The sequence below is a fragment of the Pelodiscus sinensis genome, chromosome 23 (genome assembly GCF_049634645.1).
Source record: "Pelodiscus sinensis isolate JC-2024 chromosome 23, ASM4963464v1, whole genome shotgun sequence".
NCBI classification, from domain to species: domain Eukaryota; kingdom Metazoa; phylum Chordata; order Testudines; family Trionychidae; genus Pelodiscus; species Pelodiscus sinensis.
The window spans coordinates 24,799,819-24,820,604 of record NC_134733.1 but is presented as its reverse complement, the minus strand read 5'-3'; the positions used below and the strand labels follow the sequence as shown (position 1 = coordinate 24,820,604).

General features: G+C 51.2%; 1 protein-coding gene across 1 annotated transcript in view; it reads right to left on the bottom strand.

The window, feature by feature from the left end:
• Positions 1–20,786, bottom strand: part of CAMTA1 (calmodulin binding transcription activator 1) — a 903,169-nt gene that overhangs the window by 726,670 nt on the left and 155,713 nt on the right. The window contains 1 exon segment of the mRNA XM_075906418.1: positions 7,544–7,611. The gene's annotated coding sequence lies outside the window, so the exon portion shown is untranslated.

Here is a 20,786-nt window from a genome sequence, read left to right as displayed (position 1 = left end):
CACCCGGAGAGATGCAGAGAGAAGCGCCACAAAGAGGCAGCTTATTTGCAGAGAAGGGAATGGCTCTCGATTCCTGATCACGGTGTTTGCTCATAGGAAACACACCAAGGTGTGCTGATAAAGCGTGTGTGGCCAATGAGGAAGAAAAGTAGGTTTGTGTAGAATAGTGAGGGGACAAATATTCAAAGCACAGCTCTTGTGCGTGAACTTCTGTAAACCGCTGCTGAGCTCCACAAGACTGGGCGTTAGCAGTGAGTTTCAGCAGCCTGCTTTTGGGGCAGCCAGAATCCCAACGTCGGCAGAAATGAAATGGTCGCTCATGCACAGTATAATAAAAAATCCAACTGTGCCAGATCTTTCAAACTGGCTCTGAAATTCATGTACAGCTTTTGCTACAATGGCATGTTCTCAGACTGCCAAAGTGATCACTTGGAACTGGAATGTGAAACCACTTGGGCAGGTTTGAGACTTGGCCAGCGATTGCAGGTTCTCTCTCATAACAAGGATTTGCAAGACATAGTAACAAAATACTCTGTCTTGTTCAACGTAACCAGCATACAGCCACACTACCTGCAAAGCAGGCCCCTTACACAGCACAACAGGAGGATCACAGAGACAGTGTTGAAGCTCAAAGTAGTTGGTGTAAGTTTTCCTATAATTCCTCTTACTCCCACCCTCTCTTCTGCACCAAATGTTTGAGGAATGTGTGTAATGAAGAGCTTCTCTACACACTGACACCCAGAAAAATTAATCCAAATTCATTAAAGGTGTGAATGTAAAGTGGATTCGTCAAATTGCATTAAAATCCTGTGTGGCCACACCCATCCAGACTTAAAAGTGGCTTTAATTTGCTTAAACTAGGAAGACATTTGCAGGATCCCCAGCACTAGTTGTGCTACAATGACTGTAAATTAATTCTGAATCACCTGGTTTAGCGCTGTAGCCCACTGTAACACCTGGGCCTGTATTTGCAGAAAAACCCGGGGTTTCCTGGCCATGGTTCAGGCTGAGCTCTGGAGGTTGCTAACAGAACTCCCGAACACACAGTTGTTGTAGGATCGGACATACCACATTTGAAAAAAGTACCATGCATTTCAATTATATTAGTCTGTAGTCCACAGGAGTTTGACACTGACAAAGCAGTGGAAATCCAAATGTTAGCAGCTGTTAAAACATATCCACCAGAAGTCACCCTCTCTACAGTCCTCACCAGGCAGGCAGATCCAGAAACTAATTTGATCAAACTTAATTTTTCTAATGTCTGTGACCACAATCCAATCTAGCATGCACAGAGATCAGCCAATTAACAAGCTGTTCACGGTTTGACTTCATTCACAAGAAGTAGGAGACCCAGAGCTAAGATTTCTGGAGGAATCTGTACTTTATACTGTTGTCCTGAAAAGTTCATACACATTTTTGAAATCCTGGAATCATCTGGGACTTCAAAGTCCGAGTTAAAGGCAAAAGCAGACACCGTCCTCTGAAAATCCTCTTTGTGAAAGCCTAGGGGTTGGATTCCTTCTCTGTTTCATCACTTTCACTGATTTGTATGTTATAAAGACAAAAAATACCACCCAAGAAAAGGTGGTTAACCTATTGCTACCCAGTGTAGCACGACGGCACTAAACATCCCCGCGCAGAAGCGCAGATGTAGCTAGTGAAACGTGTATTTACCAGCTTCAAGAAGAGACGCTGCTCAATTCTCAAACAGAAATAATCAAAGAGGAGCCCTTGCAGAGACACTGTGTGAGCAGTGGCATGAAGAGCTAACCCCAACTGGCAGCTCCCAGCTCTGCAAACCCTGAGTTCCAATCCCCACACTGTCGCCAGCTGGGGGACGTCACAGCACCTCTCTGGGCCTCGCGCTGGAAACTAGAGCTGGCTGAGATGGATCATAGCAGTTCTGACATATTGCCCTGGATGAAGTTTTTGGTAAAAAATCAGAGAGAGGAAGAGAAAGAACAGCCAACTGGTCAGGCAGATCACAGTCGAATCTCTGCTCCATGTGGGAGCCCTGACCACGAGGCTGTACAGTCAGCCTTCTCCACCCTTCCTTCCCCCACCCCCATTGGCACTGCTCTGCTTTGTGTATATTCTCTGAGCCCTGGGGAAGGGGAGGGGAGAGAGACTGACTCTCAGTCAGGTGACAGGGGCACTTACCCGGGATGCAGGAGAGCAGGCCCAGGGTCAGGTTCCTGCTCCAAACCAGCAAAAGCTTCTGGTTGAGACAAACCTTTTGTTGGGAAGGTTTTGCAGATGGGATCCCCGCTCAGCAGCTCAGGACCCCCCTCAGAACAGAGTTTCACGTTTTTAACGTGCTTTGAAAATGAGAAGCCCTAGAAACATCAGCCGTTATAGAACGTATTGAGGGAGAAACCAAGATTGCGCGTGTTCGGAAAAGCCATTGGGCCACTGAAAACCAGGATGCCTCTCGCAATGACAATAATCATTTTATTGCACTTCCTATGGGAATGTTTAGTGAGTTTCCATGATTTGCATTTAAATCTAGAAACATCAAAGATTTTATTAGTGCTATATTACAGCAGAACTTTATTAATTCTCACTAATGACTAGAAGACCCATTGTGGATTAGTTGGCAAATTAACGAGTAAGCAAGCAAATATGATTACAAGAAAACATCAAGGTTACTGCATCACCAAATATACTTTGTTAATTTATGTCGATACATTGTTTAGTTTTAATCATCTCCAGTATGTTTATTAGCATATTTTGCAAAATTAACAGTCTTCTACAAAATCAAACAACTACAGTGCTGCCAGACTCTAAACCTTTACTGAGCACAAGAAAGTCACTTCACCAGGAGATTTGTTAAACTCAAATTCATACATTCAACAACAAAAAATCCTTGCAAGGTTTCTCATTGCTTCTTCAGTGCATAAGGCATTTTCTTAACCATCGATTACAGACACAGTTCAAATACATACAAATATCCATCTTGCAGCATTTCATTGTAAACAATGCAAGTCGGTTGTTTTAACTTAATCCTTAAGTGTGGATGAACTCACTGAATTAATGGGAAATATTAAGCCATGTTGAAACTCGAGGCGCGTAGATACTGCCTGAAGCCCAGAGCCCCTCTTCTGCCGGCCTGTACAGAACTGTTTCTTCCCAGAGCCAGCTGCATTCAGCACATCCCGTCCCGGTCACTGGCCCGGCCCTGAAGTCTCCACTCATTGTCAAGTCTCCACTTCAAGTCATGCCCTTCATCCTAGGGTCCGGGAGCAGGGCTGTGCTACTCACTGGTGCTGCCCCTTCCTCCGTCAGCCACATGCATGTTCCAAATGAACTCTGCACATTCCCTTGTGACACACAATAGTCCTGGGAGCCAACTGCCCAACAGTCACACCTCTGGGTTCACAACAGCCCCTGGCAACCTTCCCCCAGCACAGCAGCGCGCAATGAGCTCCTGTCAAGAGGTAGTATTGTATCGCCATGAAACGCTGTCCCCAATATCCTACACTGCAGGGCCTCACCCTGGGATCCTCAGCTCCACGCATCAGATGCATCGCTGAAGGGGGCATTCCACAGCTACGGCCCTGCAGAGGACACCAAATTACTCTCTTCTTCAAGCACCCGTGCCCCAGCGTGCAGCTTGGCACTTGCCCTCCACACTTCTTGTAGGGAAAACACCAAGCCGGACAACCGCGAGTGCAAAGAAAACTAGCCCCACTCAGCCCCTCTCCCGCTATGTTCATGTTACCCCGCTGCTGCCCCCCACGACAGGCAGCCCAGCACTCCTTGACTGAATCACAGCCAGCTCCCAGGCCCCTCTGGACCATTAGGATGCAATTAGGACTATTTGCAGTTTTAGATCATTGGAAAGCAGCCCAGACAAGGATCAGCCCTTCCTAAAACGCCCATACCAACATCTCCATGAGCAATGACTACAGCGATCCACTGCGCAGTGACTCCTCCCCGCTGCAATGGATCATTTTATTACAAAGCTCTGTAAGTGTCAGCGGTGCAATTCATTTTTATTAATTTTCTAAGATGAAATTAGCAGCACCCGCAGCAGCAAACCAAGAATGGGGAATGTTCCGGTTCAGCGCTGGATCGATGTCATTAATTTGTTAATACCAAGAGGCCTGTTTGTATGAACTCAGCATTTAACTGCACCAATTAATTTCAATATTAAAAAAAAAATCAAAATGAACTCAACAACTAATTTAAGAAGGTCCTTGAAAAGCCGTTGCAACTTCCCTCCTCCTGGGACATTATGCTTTCAAGTCTAAATACACAGGAGCGGGATATTGTAATATTAATAGGAAAATTGCTATTTTTATGCATTGCCTTTAGCAAACTAAACAAACCCTTAAAGTCTTAAAAACCACTTCCACAAACACATGCATATTTCTGATGTATTTAATGGTGCTGCAGTTATCCCCTGACTCTGCTTAACAGACTTTCTGACCACTCAACAGGCTGAGTTGGCAAAGGCTCAAGGAGACGTCTTTCGGCATCAATTCTATAACCCAAGCTCCCCCGCCAGATGCAGCCTTTTCAAATACAATCATTTTACCGACCGTGCAGAAGCCAATGGGCACAGTGAGAAACTGTGTAGGCAAGCAAAAGGTGGCAGCACCCCGACACTGCAGATTGACATGCCTGTCACTAGCAATAAAGCGTAGACCCCTCCCCCCCTGCTGAAGAGGTGTGTGAGATGCTACACCCCAGGGCAGCAGCCGGTGACCCCCAGAGCTATCCTTTGTGTATAACTGATACTGCTTATGAGCAGGCTGGGCGAGGTGCCAGGAGCAAGGCGAAACTCGGGTTCCATTGCGACACACGTATCATTAGTGCAGATGAAGCTGAGAATCGTGCTGGGTGGGTGTCACTACAACATGCTGTGGGCCTGGGAATCGTCCGGAGATCAGCTCTCCCACAGACCCCAGCAAAGACAGTAACAAGCACCCGGGCGGGTGTCAAAGCACCAACAACAGGCGTTGCCCAGCAAAGGTGCTACGATGCAACGACTTATCTGCATGAGGCTGCACTAGGGGAAGGGCTTGGCTTTGTCTGGGGACTCAGCCACACCCCCAGACATGCCCAGACTTGTGTTCTCCCAGCTCAGGGACTAAGGGGACAAAAGAGAACCCGACGCCCAGGCTTCTCCTTCCCCCACCTACACTGCAAGCAACCCGGACGCACTGGAGACCCAACAGCGGAGGCTGGCCCAGGTTCCAAGGGGAACCCTGTGTACTATGAACGGCAATATCTTTGGGGCAAGAAAAGCTTCTTCATCGGGATGTTGCCCAGCCAATAGGGTTGAGAGTTTTGATTATGGGTTTATATTCCATTTTCTTTTGGTAACCCTCTGTCTTTCGCCTGCCCCTTGTAATCACTTCAGCTCTCTCTTCTGTTCCTTGTTTTCCTGTTTACTCTTACCAGTGAGTTGGCCCGAAGTGTTTGGTAAATCTGTGTGGGTTCACAAAGGCTGATAAAGCGAGGAACCAATTAATAAATCTTGCACTACTCAGGAAAGGGTCTCGAGACAGTATATTCCTGAGGCACAAGGCTGGGAGCTAGGGGACCGGGGGAGGGGGGCAGAATTTAGCTAGTGCCTCTCTCTCTCTCTCTCTCTCTCGTTAGTTCGAGCTAGGTAGGGTAATGAGAGCAAGCGGAGTTGCAAATGAAGCCTGGGATTTAAATATCTTCATTTGCATGTTCCCGGGCACCGCCATTTTTAAATCCCCCTTAGTCCGAACTCCGTGCCCACAGCTACACGCGGCATGGAGTAAGTAGATCGAATTAAAGATCCTAACTGGAACTACCGTTACTCCTCATTCCACTAGAACAACCTGAACTACCAGCAATTCTAGTTACATGCTTGAGTCTGGTGACGCACCACCTGTAGAAGCACACGAAATTTCTCCCCTCTCGACCCTTCACACACGCCCGGTTTGATAGCAATTAATTAAGAACTTGTTTAATAACATAAGAGGACATTAAGGCAGCTTGAATGCTAGAGAAATGGGGGTAGAGAGTGTCCTAAGCTAGCAGAAGTTGTCTTCTAACTTCCCAAAGAAAGCCACCCTTCTCTGTTCTTCAGCTGCTCTTCTACTGTCCTCCTGTGCCTACACCCTCCCTTGGCTGTGAACTACTAAACATTCAGTGCGTTAATTTGTACTATTCGTTACGGTCAATAACCATTCCTGTATCTTACTGTCATTTCTGCCCCTACTAATTACAAAGGAATATGATGCCAAACCGAGCAACAAACCATCAGAGACTCAGCTTGTGTTGGGCCTGCAGCACCCTCATTTCTCGGGGACATCCTTCCCATGGGGAGATGGAAGAAGCACTCCGCTCTCCAGCGCTTCGTCTACACCGAGGCCTCGCCTCTCTGCTCTCCATGCAGTCATCAGCACCGTGGAATTCAGAGGCTCCCCTCAGGAAAATCATTCGAGTTCTTTGTATTATTTGGGGGCAGGCGAGGCCTGAACTACAAATCTGAATAGATGATTATTCCCCCGAAGACGTGTTCTTACACCAGTCTCGTTGTGAACAGGGGCTGAGCTTTTCCCAGTTACGCAGCAAGAAAGACTTAGCACTTCGGCACGGCCTGCTGCACTAGACCCCTTCTGACTACCACACTGTCCCCATTCACCGGCCGTGAGAAAGAGGCTGAGAGTTAGAAAAAGCAAAAATGGGATTTTCAATAACACCCCCAAACTTCTTACATTCTCTGTAAACACAAATTCCATTTTTTGTTTCCAGCCACACCTCCTGTAACTTCAGGTCTCAACATAATAAAATGATCTTCAAGATTCCACGACAGGAAAACATCTGTAGTCTTTAAATTTACTGCACCAATTCCAGGCAGGTTGCAGAAGATAAACATGTTTGGTAGTTGGAAGAATACATGACATTTACAGCTTAACACACTGCAAACGTGCCTGCTAATTTGGCTTTTGGGGATCTCCTTGCCACCAGACACTTAACCCCAACAAGAGACATGCCAAGAAGTATTAAATACAAGTGTAGGCATACCCTACAAGTCAGGCGATATAAACGCTTTATGTTGGCATTCTTACAGACAAAATACTTCCACCTCTTAGCAGTGGGCTTCGCATTGTCAGCGAGAAATCATTTCTTGCCAACAACAAGCTGTTTATGCAGACACTTGCCATGGCAAAACTTTTGTCTTTAGGAGAGGGAGGAGATAGGTTTAAGAACCTGTGAACGACAAAAGTTGTGTTGACAGAGCAGTGTCAAGATAAATAGCCTACAACTTTCACTCAACAAATCCTTTTAAATGCATTCATCTGAAAGAATACAATTAAATGTTAAATCATCAGGTTAAAACTTTTACCTGTCAAGATTTCTGGAGTTCTATTTTTAATCAATCTGATTTCATTCAATAAAACACTCATTAAGTCAATTAATGAGATATCCGTGTCACAAACTATCAAGCATGCCTTGGAGTTTTCATTTTGCGCCCAATGAATTGATTAGCAAGTCAAGTAATCAGCGAAAACAAACCAATGTACATTTTCACAAGCTGCAATATTCACAATGTTACCTTGTTTTAGGGGAAGTCGTTAGCCATTCTTCGTGCTTTTCAAATGTTATTAAATAAGCTGCAATTTCCTGAAAAAGAAAAATGTGCAAAAAAGAATTAACTTGCATCGTAATTTTGGAGAGTTGAAAGTTTCACAAAACAAAACTTCTCTAAATCTGCTCTGCCCTCAAGTCGGACACTTTTCATCCCACCTTTGCTGCTAGATCCTTGACTTTTCCAGTTGGAAAAGCCTTCTTGGCACACTACTGTGGGCTGGAAAGGGCAGATGGCTAGAGAGGACCAAAATATTCCAGTCTTTAAAACAGAGCACATGAGAAATGGCTTCCTACCCCAAGTGCCTTTCCAGGAACCGTTCGCGGTGGATGTATTCCTGCATCTACTGCAAATGGCGACATTCGCAAATACCGGGAGCTGTGGTGCCCAGGTCCTGCAGGTGAGCTCCCTGCAGCTCCCAAACTCACCACGGGGAACTCACTGCAGCAGCCAGGAGCTGTGGGTAACAGGCTGGGGCAGACTAGTAATTCCAGGAATCACAAAGGTCTCATGTAATTTAAAACCAGAAGCAGGCAAGAGGTCTCTTCACTTAGTCCCAGTCACAATGTCACGTGCTAGTGAAGCCTCTGCCAGAGACAGAGCCACTTATAAATCTTTCAACCCGGCAGGAGAACTTTGTGCTTTGCCGGCTTCCACACCAAGTCCAAAGCCCCCAAAGCCGAACTGCGTAAAGATTAAAAGGAAAAGGGAGAAATACATTAACCTCTCCCACACCAGAGAAAGCCTTGATAACACCAACTCCTGTGCAGCTGCTCTGAGCGCCGTGCCGGCCAGAAAGCTAAGGGCACGACGATGGGAACGTAGGCACCTGAAGGTGAATTAAATATTTATACGCACAACATCACTGCAGATAGTCACAGATTTATTAATCATTTCCACGGAAAACCAGTGAGTGACATCACTAAGTCATTGCTCCCACTTGCAGGCACCATTACTTGCAGATCAGAACCGACTCGTTGACGGGAATTTGGCAGCCTGCACGTTACGTTCAGATGGTTCTGGGATGTCTGGTTCCGGAACTTGACGTTACAACACAACACCAAATCAATGTCCTGAAGCCCCCCAGAAAGGTGCTGAACAGGAATCACGCATCGGCTTTCCATTAGAAGACTCCAAACTCCAACTCTGGCGCAGTATCAGGCACATGCATATTTTATAGAGGAAGGTCCTAGACTGAACTCACAGCACTTCCACAGAGCACCAGCTAAGTCCCTCCCCACCTTTGAATGCACCATTCCAATCCACTCCCCTCCTGTTTTGTCAAAGTATAGGAACTGCCATATTGGATCATTCCATACATGCGGCAGGTGGGGTGGGGTGGGGTGTGGTGGGGGAGGGGCAACAAACCTCCTAGTGGACAATTATGCAATACCCGACGTGCAGACAAATTCCTTTGTAACCATGTCAGGTCGCAAGTGGCCTGTGTCTTGGAAAGAGGTTTTGCCTTATTCTGTCTGATAAAATGTTGGATGATTCTCATTGTCTTTCCAGTGTCTGACCCTAGCTCCTGAACCCTGGACTCCCTTGTGACTGGGTGCCACAGGTAGATTACGCAAGGTGGAAAACGAAATCTCCTTTTACTGTTTGTCAGTCTGTTGCTCACGCAACGCAGCTGTTCTGCCCCTGGCCTGGGGGGCGTTAACAAGATGATTTGGGGAGGGGGAGGAGATCCGGGGCAGCGTTCTACAGGGAGCAGGTTCACCAGCCCCAGACCACAAGGGGAGTGTCCAGACGGCAGCCAGGAGTGAAATGCTCTATGCAGTAATATACAGGCCAGCACTTCATCCTTCACTACAGCATCCGGCCGCCGCAGCACTAGGGCGGCCATTAGACCTGCTGCCGAGCGTGTGGACTCCCCATGGGCAGAAAACCTGTCTTGCTGGAATGCGGAGCCAAGGCCTCGCCTCAGCCAGTCTTGCTCCAGCCCTGCTCCTAAACTTTACCCTACTTACAGATAGTGAAGAGTCTTTTCTTGGAGACAGACATGATGTCTGTCCCCCTCAGTAGCTAGAGAGAAACTGCCCAGGGACAAAGGAGGGAAAACCCCCCAAATTCCTTTGTCCCAGTTTGAAATCCCTATCAGCATTTCTATTGGCTGAGCAGATACCTGGCTAGGTAAGGGACATAGTTACCCCCTTAGTCCCCAGGCTGCTGGCAAACCCTCATGGTCATGACAGAGGCCATTCAAGGCCTCCTGGCAGCCAGCACTTCCCACATCACCACTGCACAAACGTCCAAGAACCAGAAAGAGAAAAACGCCCACAGCTCCAGGGCAGGCAGGTCTCACCCCAGTGGGGGAACCTTCACTTTAATGTTTCTTCCTCAGTGTCGCATGTCTACGGCCTCCACCCCACCTGACTCGAATCAGAATTTGCACAGGAGCGCTTGCAACGCTGCTCCCAACGTGCAGAAGAGACTCAGGACCGCTGCTGCTTACGCGCACGAGTTTACAGCCGCTCTGGCTGCATTTGGCGTGTTTCTTAAAGCCCCAGCTCCTGGGATCATGTGAAAGGGAATCTTCACCCTCGTTTAAAACACAAGGGTAACATGCTGGCCCATGGGCTTGGGCTTGGGCTTGGAAATACGGCAGGAACCAAATGCATCCCCAGAAGTTACTCTGCCTTCAAACTGAGCTGATGCCACAGGGCCAGGCCCCTTCTCCAGGGTCAGTCACTCCTCTTGGCGGGAGGGATAGTCACAGGCAGTTCTCCTCTCCGGTCTCTTCGCCTCTACCAGACTCAACTCAAACCCCCAGGAAAGCAGTGGGCAGAACACGGGAAGCTGCAGTGTAAGGGGGAAGCTATGTCTGGCTGGGAGGGGGTGTGCACCACTCCCAGGTGGGCTGGAGGCTACCAACATGAGCCCAGTAGGGCCTGGGACTGAGCCAGGGTAGTGGGGGAGTAACGGGGCACAGAGCAGCAGACTCGGATTAGGAGGGCATGATGCTGGAATGGAGCTGCTGGGGCTTGCTCTGCGGACCACAGGCTGTCTCAGCACAGGTCTCAGTGCGAGGATGTAACCGCCTGAGTGGGGTGGTGCACAAGGGTCACAGGACCCACCCAAGGCAGTGCCAAGCCTAGAGCTCCAGAGACGCTTGTGTCCTGCCCTGGGCTCAGACCCGCACAACCTCTTCCCCCACACAGAAACTTACATGAGGACATAACAAGAGAACAGCCAGCCGGGGTCAGACCAAAGGTCCCTCCAGCCCAGGGTCCTGTCGGCCGACAGCGGCCAATGCCGGGTGTCCCAGAGGGAGGGAACAGACCACGGAATCCTCACGTGATCCCTCCCCTGTCGTCCACTCAAGCCTCTGACAAACAGAGACTAGGGACACCATCCCTGCCCAGCCTGGCTCACAGCCACTGATGGACCTAACCTCCATGAAACTATCTAGCTCTTTTTTGAACCCTGTTTAAGTCCTGGTCTTCACAACCTCCTCCGGCGAGGAGTTCCACAGGCTGACTATGCGCTGCATGAATAGTACTTCCTTTGGCTGTTTTAAAAGCCCAGGATACTGCACATCCCAGTGCACGAGCAGCTGCAGGGCTAAGTCTGAGTAGCTGCTGGACTGAGGGACAGGAGAACGGTGTTCTGCTCCCACCTCCCAAACGGACTTGTGCCATCACCCTCTCTGTGCCGCTGGGAGCAGCAGTGCCGCAAGCCCGGCTCCAATGAGCAGTTTGAGATGGGTGGACAAAAGGCTTGTGTGTGTCAGGTGCTGTTGGACGGGGCCCACGGGCCCTCACAACAAGGCCTGGGAGCCCAGCAGCCACTTCCAGCGCACCGTTTGTGTTGTCAATATGCAAGGAGGAAAGCAGCAGCCCCCAGCCAGTGTCTGTCCCTACTGCTGACACTGAGAGCACCCTCCCCTCCGCGTGACCCGCCGGATTCTCTCCGACGGGCAGCACCAGCCCCCTGGCCAAGCACCATCAGACACACCAGAGTGTCGGGGAAACGGACGTGGGAAGTGAGCGAGAGCGAGCGAGGCACAATACCACCAAGGCAAAGACACTTCATCTTGGCATCGCGTCACCCCTCGGATTGCACTCCAATCCCAGCCCGCCCCAGGAACATTTCCATTGCAGCTTTTCGGTCCAGAGGGCGTCCGTGCCTCTCTGCCTCAGCGCTGCACGGGAGAGCGTCAGTCAGCACCGAGCTGCACGACTCCTGCCGGTCCAGGCTCGAAGCCCGGCCTGGCCTCAGAAAACCTGCAGCCGGCTGTTCAGAGCCAGGCTAATGCTCACTGCTCTTCCAGGCGCCCTGTGCTCCCGCAGGTGGAGGGGGCCGTTTCGACTCCAGTTTCTTGACAGGATCTCGGCAGTGCTAGGAAAGGGCCCGGTGACGACCGCGCAGAGCGAAGACGTGGCCAGAACCCGCAAGGTCAGAAACACTCCTCCGGCGGAGCAGAGGCAGACGCACCAACCATGGTGCCGCCAGCGGAGCCAAGGCCAGGCTGCCATTCCTGCCCTGAACTCAGAAACACTGGTCCCCACTAGGGCCACACGGGCCACACAGACACTCGAGATCATTTGCTCGTCGGTACATCAGGGGAGGCCTAAACACAGCAGCTGTGAAGTAACCCAGCTCTCTCCTGACTCAATGTCCCTGCTAGGCTCTTCCTGAGCCCCAAGTGAGCCATCTCCTCCTGCCACCTGCCTTCCTCGGGCACTGGTAACCCATCACCTGCTGGACTGCCCGGCGACAGCCGTTCCAGAGCAGCGCACAGGGGCCGATCGCTGATCCCTCCCTTACGGGGGGGGGAGACAACAAATCGAACAGGCCTGACCCAGAGACATCAGTCCCAACCTGGATGCGGAGCCTTGCATTCCCACGGGGAGGGGCCACACACGAGCTGGGCTCCAGCCTTGTGACAAGGCCTAACCCTGTTCAGCATCCAGCGAGGGAGGACGTGGCTTGAAACAGCTGGGTCTGGAGGCCACGTTCTGCTCTGCCGGCCGCATGGAGATTCCCCAGCTTGTGAAGCTGTTCTGGACCTCCCACAACACGACACAACACACAAGACACAACACTGCCTTCAAAACCGGCACGCTCCCCAGCTCAGCGTCCCACGTGGGAGCAACAGATTCAAAACATTTCCAGAAGGCCTGGCTGGTACCTTATTAAAAACAGCCTCTTTGGAGCCCCGTCATCTGGAGCTGCTTTTGGTGGAGAAGAGGAAGGCTGCCACTCGCTAATTGCAACAGTTCAGCCTGACAGAAGCAGCATCACCAAAAGCGCCTTTGCACAGAAATAAAGGCGGCACGGCAGAGAGGGTTTTGCAGGCAAACACAGAGCACGCTGCTACAGTGTTTCCTGAGCTGGGGGCAAGAACTGGGCCTCCGCGTCTCACCAGGCTCCGAAACTCCCCCCTGCCTGGACCAGTGAACATTCCAGCTGAATTACCCATCAAAACGCATGAAATAACTCAACAGCGAGACGCCAGGCTCGACCGTGACCCGACTTAACTCAGTAAAACGCTGGCGAGCCCGTTACAGCGTTGACTTAACGTCGCACAGGCTGGGAAGGTCAGAAGCACAAAACTCTCTGGAAAAGGAGAGGATTCACAGCACAGAATTAGCATAATTAGACTGTCAACAAACACCACACAAACAAAATATTCCCCCCGGATCCAGCTTGGCAACACGAAGTCTGGCGAGCATGCGCCCAGCAATGTTCTTTCCTTCGTGCCCCAGAGCAGGGCAGCGCACTGACCGGTGCGCTCTGCCTCGCCAGCTGCTCTTCTTTTCCTTGGCACAATATTCCACACAGGACAATGTGTGTGAAAATGAAATGTCAGCAGAGTGTGACCCCAGATGCATTGGAGTCAGTGTAAGGCAGCCACATTCTCCCACTTTCTTTAGGGCAGAGCAGCCGTGAAAATCGGCTCAAGCCAACTCTGCCTACAGTCCCCAGTTCATCTTGCGCTCGTGCTTAATTTGTTACGACAGACGTGCTGGGGCTCAAGCAGGACTTGTTGGGCTGGTGTTTTTCAGAACTGACACAGCAAGGCCGGAGGTGCCGGGGCCCTGAGCCGCCAGGGGTCTGAGCTGCCAGGCGAGAGGTGCCAGGGGCTCAGTCCCAGCGCAAATTAAACATGCTTCTGCCAACAGACACACTCCCGTCTGCTCTTGTACCTCGCGAGGCAGTCGTGTGAACAATCTAGTCTATTAAGCGCTTAGAGGCTGGTGCTGACCAGCCCTGGGACCTTGTACAGAAACGTGGAGCCTCGTTATGTAAGTTTCACACCAACAATGAGCAATTCAGTCCCTCCAGTGCTCCCGAGGGAGCCGGCGATCCAGCACAGCAGGGGAAATGGCGCTCTGGCACCCCAGCCACCCGCATGCTCTCAGAAGTGTTCAGCGCTACAGTTCCACTGCCGCCACTGATCAGCTCTCCAAACCCAGATCCAGACAGTCACAGCCGGCTCTCAGGGCGATTTGGCTGGTCACAGCTCGACAGAAAGGACAGCGAGGCCGGACTCAATATTCTACTGCCTCCAATTAGACTCAGCCAGTTGTGGGTTATTCTCCAGAGCTTCTGAAATAAAGCGTCTACAGTCTGCGCAACCCCGGATATTATGTATGCACAAAAATGGATCTTTCGACCATGAGATTATAAAAAATGGGTTTTATGAGAGTTCTATAGAAAGGTTTTATCTGTGTGGTGTCAGAGCTAAGGGGGGGAACAATGCTCTCCAACCAGCTGGCCCAAGCATCTGCTAGAGCCACAAAACACAATTATATTACTCCCAAACGAGACGTAAAAATATCTTGTTTCCAATACTCTTGGTTTTAAGACTCATACTTAATGTCCTTTGAGTATTTCGGTGGTGCCAGATCTGTGTTATGTACTTTATTAGAGCTGTGTGAATGTCATATTAATGATTTCTAACCCACATGTTTGCACTACAAATACATTCTCCCAGAATCCAGTGCAGGACGCATTTCACAAACCACCACTGACCCGTGGTTTCCAAACTGCAATTGATGGGCGCAAGGCCCTTGCAACGAGTGAGGGGAGAGGACGGGGCTGATGTCCTGATTAGGCCACCCCATAATTTCACAGATGCAGTGACACAATAACGCAGCGCAGGCTGGGCTGTTAAGTTGCGGCTACCTGGCTAATGACGTAGTCGATAGGGCCACTCTGCAGAGCCGCAGCGGGGGCAGACCCAGCAGTCCCGGCTCCAGGAGCCGCCCACGCTATGGCTCTGCATTTAAATGTAGTAAGAGCCACCAAGTAGACAGGGGCAGCGGGACAGGCAGCACCAGGGAGACGGTGCTGGGGGAAGCTGGCTATTAAGATGGCTCCTCCCAGCACCTCCTCCTGTCTCCTCCCCAAGGGGGAAGCAAGTAGCTGATGCTTATCAGGTGGTCGATTAGTCGGTAACATCCCTAGTGCAAATGCCCAGAAACTGATTCCTGGAACAGCTGCACTTGGGCTCCAGGCCAAGCCATTCCAAACCCCTAACCGGAGCCCCACGTGAGCCCACGTCAGCTTGTCTCTCTCCAAGAGAAGTTGCTCCTATCCCGGCCATCACCCCCCCCCCCCCCACACACACACACACACACCTGGTCCCTCTAATCTAGTGGGACAAGCACGGCTACCGAATGATGGGGGCCACCGCAGCCATCTGCCTGCAGACAGCGTGGGGCAGGGTGATATTTGTGCCTCCGTGGCAGAGCAGCCTCCTCCCCTCTGCCACTGGTTTTGGTGTGTTGCCATTCTCAGGCCTCAGCAGCCAACCCTCTCGTGCTGCAGCCTTCTAGAAGAGCCGGGTATGGTGTGCGCAGGCGTGCAGCTGCAGCATGCAATGCCTTCGTGACAAGGGGGGCGATTCTCTGCAAAGAAGGGAGTCCCACGCCAGCCACATGCCCCAGCAAAAGGCACCTCTTCTCCCCAGACTGCACAACAGACTCTGCAGAAGCGTGTGCGCCAACGGCGCCACCGACACAGCGCACTACCGGAGGGCAGATTTCCAGTCACATTCAGTGCCCACAACACAGCTTTTTCAAATGAGAGGGCCCGTGGCACCCAAGTAGAGACTCATGAGCTTCCGTGGGCAAAGTGCGTCTCTCTCGGTGAGGGTTTGGTGTGTTCTTCACCGTGTTAGACACGGGAGGTGCAAGTTGGCTGTAGAAAGGAGGCGGCGAGAGGCCAGGTCAGGCAACTCGGCTCTCTAATCTGGACCCCATTCTGTAATTTTCCCATCGGCTGATGGCCGTAGATATGCAATCTGTTTCCGAAAGTCACTCATGGGGAGAGATCCTGCCAGCAGACAAGTGTGCTGCAGAGTCATGTCCAGACAAGTAAGCTCCTTTTCAGCACAGCCACTCACACCCTCCTGCAGCTTTTGCCCCCTGGCGATCCCATGAAAGGCGAACGCTCACTTCAGGCCCACAGGGAGAGATCTTTAGACAATTCTAAACGGTTAATTCAATTCTTATAAGAGGATAAAGGAAGGATTCACATCGGCAAGGGTAGCAGGTCCCAGGGGCTTTCTGCTTAACAACATATTAGAGGCTGATTTCCCTCATCCAGAGGAAATACCTTTGGAGAACAAGGAAAATCTCTCACAAAACCAGCCAAATTAAGGTCTAGAATGGAAGACAATGACGTCTCCAAGCTACACTTCATGAACTAACTGAAGGCTCCAGAATTGCAAAGACTTATGCACCAGGGGTGTGTCTAGACTACATGGCTCCGTCGACGGAGCCATGTAGATTAGGCAGGACAGCAAAGGGAAATGAAGCCGCGATTTAAATAATCGTCGCTTCATTTAAATCAAAATGGCCACCGCAGTGTGCCGATCAGCTGATCATTGGCACAGCATGGCAGTGTAGATGGGGGTCTGCCAGCGCCAGAACTCTTCGTTGGCAGATCCTTTATGCCTCATGAAACGAAGCTTACAGGATCTGCCGACGAAGGGCTCTGGGGTCGGCAGATCCCCGTCGAGACTGCCGCGCTGTGCAGACAATCAGCTGATCGGCACACTGCGGCGGCCATTTTGTTTTAAATGAAGCAGTGATTATTTAAATCAATGCTTCATTTCCTTTTTTCATGTAAACTAATCGACATAGCTCCGTCAACAGAGCCATGTAGTTTAGATGTACCCCAGGAGGATGCAAAGGGCATGAATGGGCTAAAAAGCAGGACTGGTGCAAAGCGCAGAAAAGGCACCTTCCCCGAACGTTTGTCTTTGTAAACATGAGGAGAAGGTCAGCATGAAGCCACGTGACCCTGCAAGGAGAAAAGCAGCAACATAAAGTTATTTGGAAACTGGATTCTTTACTTACCTCACAGACCCAGTAGCTCAGGTTGGTCGCCAGCTGGGAGCTGGACTGGGAACGGACTATGGGGAACAAGAGCAAGGGCCAAAGGAATTCCCATCAATGTAGTTCTCTGAAGGACGCCACCGCACTCCTCAAGCAGTCGCTGCATCCCCAACGCTGCCCACATTGTAAGGTGTGCTCTGGCCAGACTTTTTTGTTGAGTCGAAGGCGCGTCGATTAATAGCACCTCAGGACAGAAGCCAAGAGGCTCGTGAGGACGACACAAACCGTCTCTCAAACACAGATGGACGTGTGTGTGTGTGTGTGTGTGTGTGTGTGTGTGTGTGTGTGTGTAATTCCCCAGGGCGCGTTCAAACACCACCAATTGCTGCACTGTAGTGAGGCAGGCTGGCTGCCTGTTGCCCACAGCCCGGAGGGCAGGAGCCAGGCCTCACTTGTGGCTCCCATTGGAAGCCAGCGGGCGGGACAGGAAGTAGAAGAGGTGAGTCTGAAAGTGCAGTTGGGCTGCCGCTGCCAGAGGAGTCAGACGTTTCCTGCTTGCTCCCGAGATGGGAGACCGGCCCCTGCTGCCACAGCTGTTGCTGACCAGACACGGGGGAGTTGCCCCCTCCACCCAGCCGACCCTGAACTGGACCTGGCACTGCCGAGGGATGGTAGGAAGTGGCCCAGGTGCAGCCAACCTCCCTAGTCTGGCTGCAGCGCTACCTGAGTACAGGTCAGCAGGCTGCCGCCAGGATCCCTACTGACCGCGCCTGCTGCCAGTGTCAGGGCCCTAGGCCTGGGCACAGTGGGGCAGGTGGGGCAACCTCCAGTTGTCCACCATCCGCTGGCCCAGGAGTGCCCACCCCCCTTTGCTGCTCGGCTGGAAGACAGGCCTGAGCCCCTGGCTCACTGCCCCGCCCCACCTGCAGGCCTGGGCTTTCGAAGTGCCTTGCTGCTGGACCCCCGACAGACCCAAGCCGTGAACCCTCGCGCACAGAAACTCCCCATGCCGGGCAGCACCCGGGGAAGTGGGGCAGCGGATCAGCAAACCCCCCACCACCCGCACAAACACAACACAGCAGCGGAGCCGACACGGTGCCTGTGCCTTGCTGCTGTTCGGGTGCCACGCCACTGCCGACCCCGGGCTGGCAGTGCACAGGAGGGGAGAGTTTCTCTCCAGAAGCAAGGAGTTGCTAAGTCACAAAATACCACGGGCTAGTCCCATGTCAATTCCAGAACATCTCCCGCCCAACGTAACAATCTATTCACTTTCTCCTTGAGAGACCTCAAATCTTCCCAGAGCCGGAGAGTGCTTCATTTCAACCAGACTACAGTTCATAACTTCGTTTTGTGGACAGGGTGTCTCCAGACTATTGCTGGCATGCCACAAAGGAGAGCGCTCACCCAGGCAGGTGACCATTAAACCTCACTCCAACGAGTGCCCTCGTGTTGCCAAAGAGCCTTTGCAGTTCTTTAGAGCAACTACCCTAGCGCCGACTGCAAGCGCAACTCACATAGGGACGAGGAAATCAAAGGAACATTTCATCCAAGGAGAGCTGCTCAACCAGAGCCCAGGAGTCGTTCTATTCAAACGACTCGACATTATGCAGAAGAGAAACAAGCAAAAGCTCATATTACGGTTTGACACCAAAGTGCCAATGCCTGTCACTACATCAGAAACAAGAGGGTGGGAACGCTCCTGTCTACAGCCTCGCAAATGGTAGCGGAGCTGGGAGAAATCCGGAACTTGGTGGAGCTCGGCAGGACTTGAGCGAACGCTCACACCACAGAGCCAAGCGCAAAGGGGAGCGGAGCGCCCCACCAAGCTGCCTTGGTGGAGAGAGTCAATGCAGCTGGCACAGCGGTGGAAAACCCTCATGTGGCTGCACCAAACGCGCTGCACCTCACCTCCCATGGCAGGTGGGGCGGGGAGCACTTGAGAAGTCTTCAGCATCAGACCAGACATCCCCCACCAATGCCCATGCGAGTCGCCAGCTCAGCCATAAGCCACTCAGCACCAGCACGTGCCAGCAGCGGAGAAAGGCGCCTGGCCATGTGAGTCGTGGCCCGTAGCCTGCTCTTCACTGGCCTCCCAAAAGGAGATGGTGGGTCTTAAGCCAGTTCCCAGTAACACCCGTCCACACTACAACCCCCCACAGGCCGCTCGCATTCAGCCCGTGGCTCCTTGGGACACCCCGTGTTACTGCTGCCCATGCTGTGATCTGTGTGTTGTGACTAAGGACAGGCCTCCTGGGACCAGGGCTGCCAGGTTACAGTCACATGGGTGGGGGGGTTAGAAGAAGCGAGTGGCAGGTAAAGGAAATGCGGGTGTGATTGAATTGAAGAACCTAGCTGCACACGCAGCCTGCAGATGAGTGAGGATCAACTGCTGGCATTAAAGAGACTCCCCAGAGAGAGACATCCCAGCCCCACAAGCACAGCCACCGGCAAAGAAACCATTTGTTAGGAAAGCGCTCTCAGCTTCACACCACAACCCCAAACCCAACACAACCACTAAAACCAGAGACCAAATGAACATCCCAGACACAGACCAACCGAAGCCATAGGTCACACCCTCCTCTCTCCTCTCCCCGCTGACGGCTTCGTGGCTCCTTTGCACCCAAGATGGAATCCCATTGTCGACAAAAGACACTCCATTCCAAAAGCAGGTACACTGACCGAAGGAACGGCAAAGGGAATCCCGTATGTAAGGGCGCCACACTTTGCCCCACAGCAATATTGAAACACAAACAGCAGCTGCGACCATGAGACGTTCAGCCAAGATGTGGAGTGCGGGGTTAGGAGAGATGACGCTCAGCCCTGAACGCAGAACACAAGCAGGACAGGGCAGGGACTCCTGTGCAGCACCTCCTGCTGCAGCAGCTTTTTTTTTTTTTTTTTTTTTAAGGGGAAATTGTTGGAACCATTTTGGGATCCTTATTCACTGAGCATGCAACACAGCCGTGGGCACAGAATCCCCACAAGGCCTGTGCATGACACAGATTACAAGCTGAAAGCCTTCGCCCTGTGCACAAGCTCTTGAAATCCCAGGCCCCCAGAAAGAGGGCACACCATTAACACTGAGGGAAGTATTGACTGAACTCCTCTTGCAGCCATATGCAGCCTCTGGTTTTCTATGGCAGGTAGATACCTGAGCCCTCTTTGCACCCCAGATGGAACCATATTCCCACCAGGCAGAGTGTCCCCATTCACCCACCCACCCCCAGCTCACATCCATCAACCCAAATCCTCCAGCCAGTCCCTAGAAAAGGGACCTAGAAAGCTATTTAATTTCTGTTTCCTTCCTCCCAAGAGCAGCCAGCCAATAAAAGATATGAATGTGCAAGTGTGTTACTACGGCACGGGGAGTTCCATGCCTGTTTCTGGAAACACAGTCAATCAAAGAAATCTTACCGAGTCGCTGTTGACGCGACATGTATTGTATCAAACACACATAAAGGGATTTTGCTCTTCAAAAGGTTACTGTAAAGAGAGTCAGTGTTGTAAGAAAGAAACTTATGTTCTTTTTGTCACATCGGAAAGAAACATGCGCCCAAGAGGAAAAAACAAACTGCTCACACTGATTAATAGGCACTGACAGCTAGGAGGGTTAGTGGTTTCCATTCTAAACCCCCATTTTCCAGGGGGCTTGAATTCACACTCAGCCAGACGTTGGCACTGTTGCAGGTCGTTAACGCTAGGACAATTTCTTTACTTTATTTATGAAATCAGTGCTACTTTTATCATTGGGGAAAAAAACCTAAATCCTAAATTCTGGGTAGTTTAAAGTCACTTCTGTTCAGGGTTAGTTTACGCATTTGGTCAGTCTTTAAAATGGAATAATCATGTCTGGCAGCTTAGAAAGAAACGTGTTTTGGAGGCAAAAAACAGGTCACGGGGTTTGCAGCCTTCCT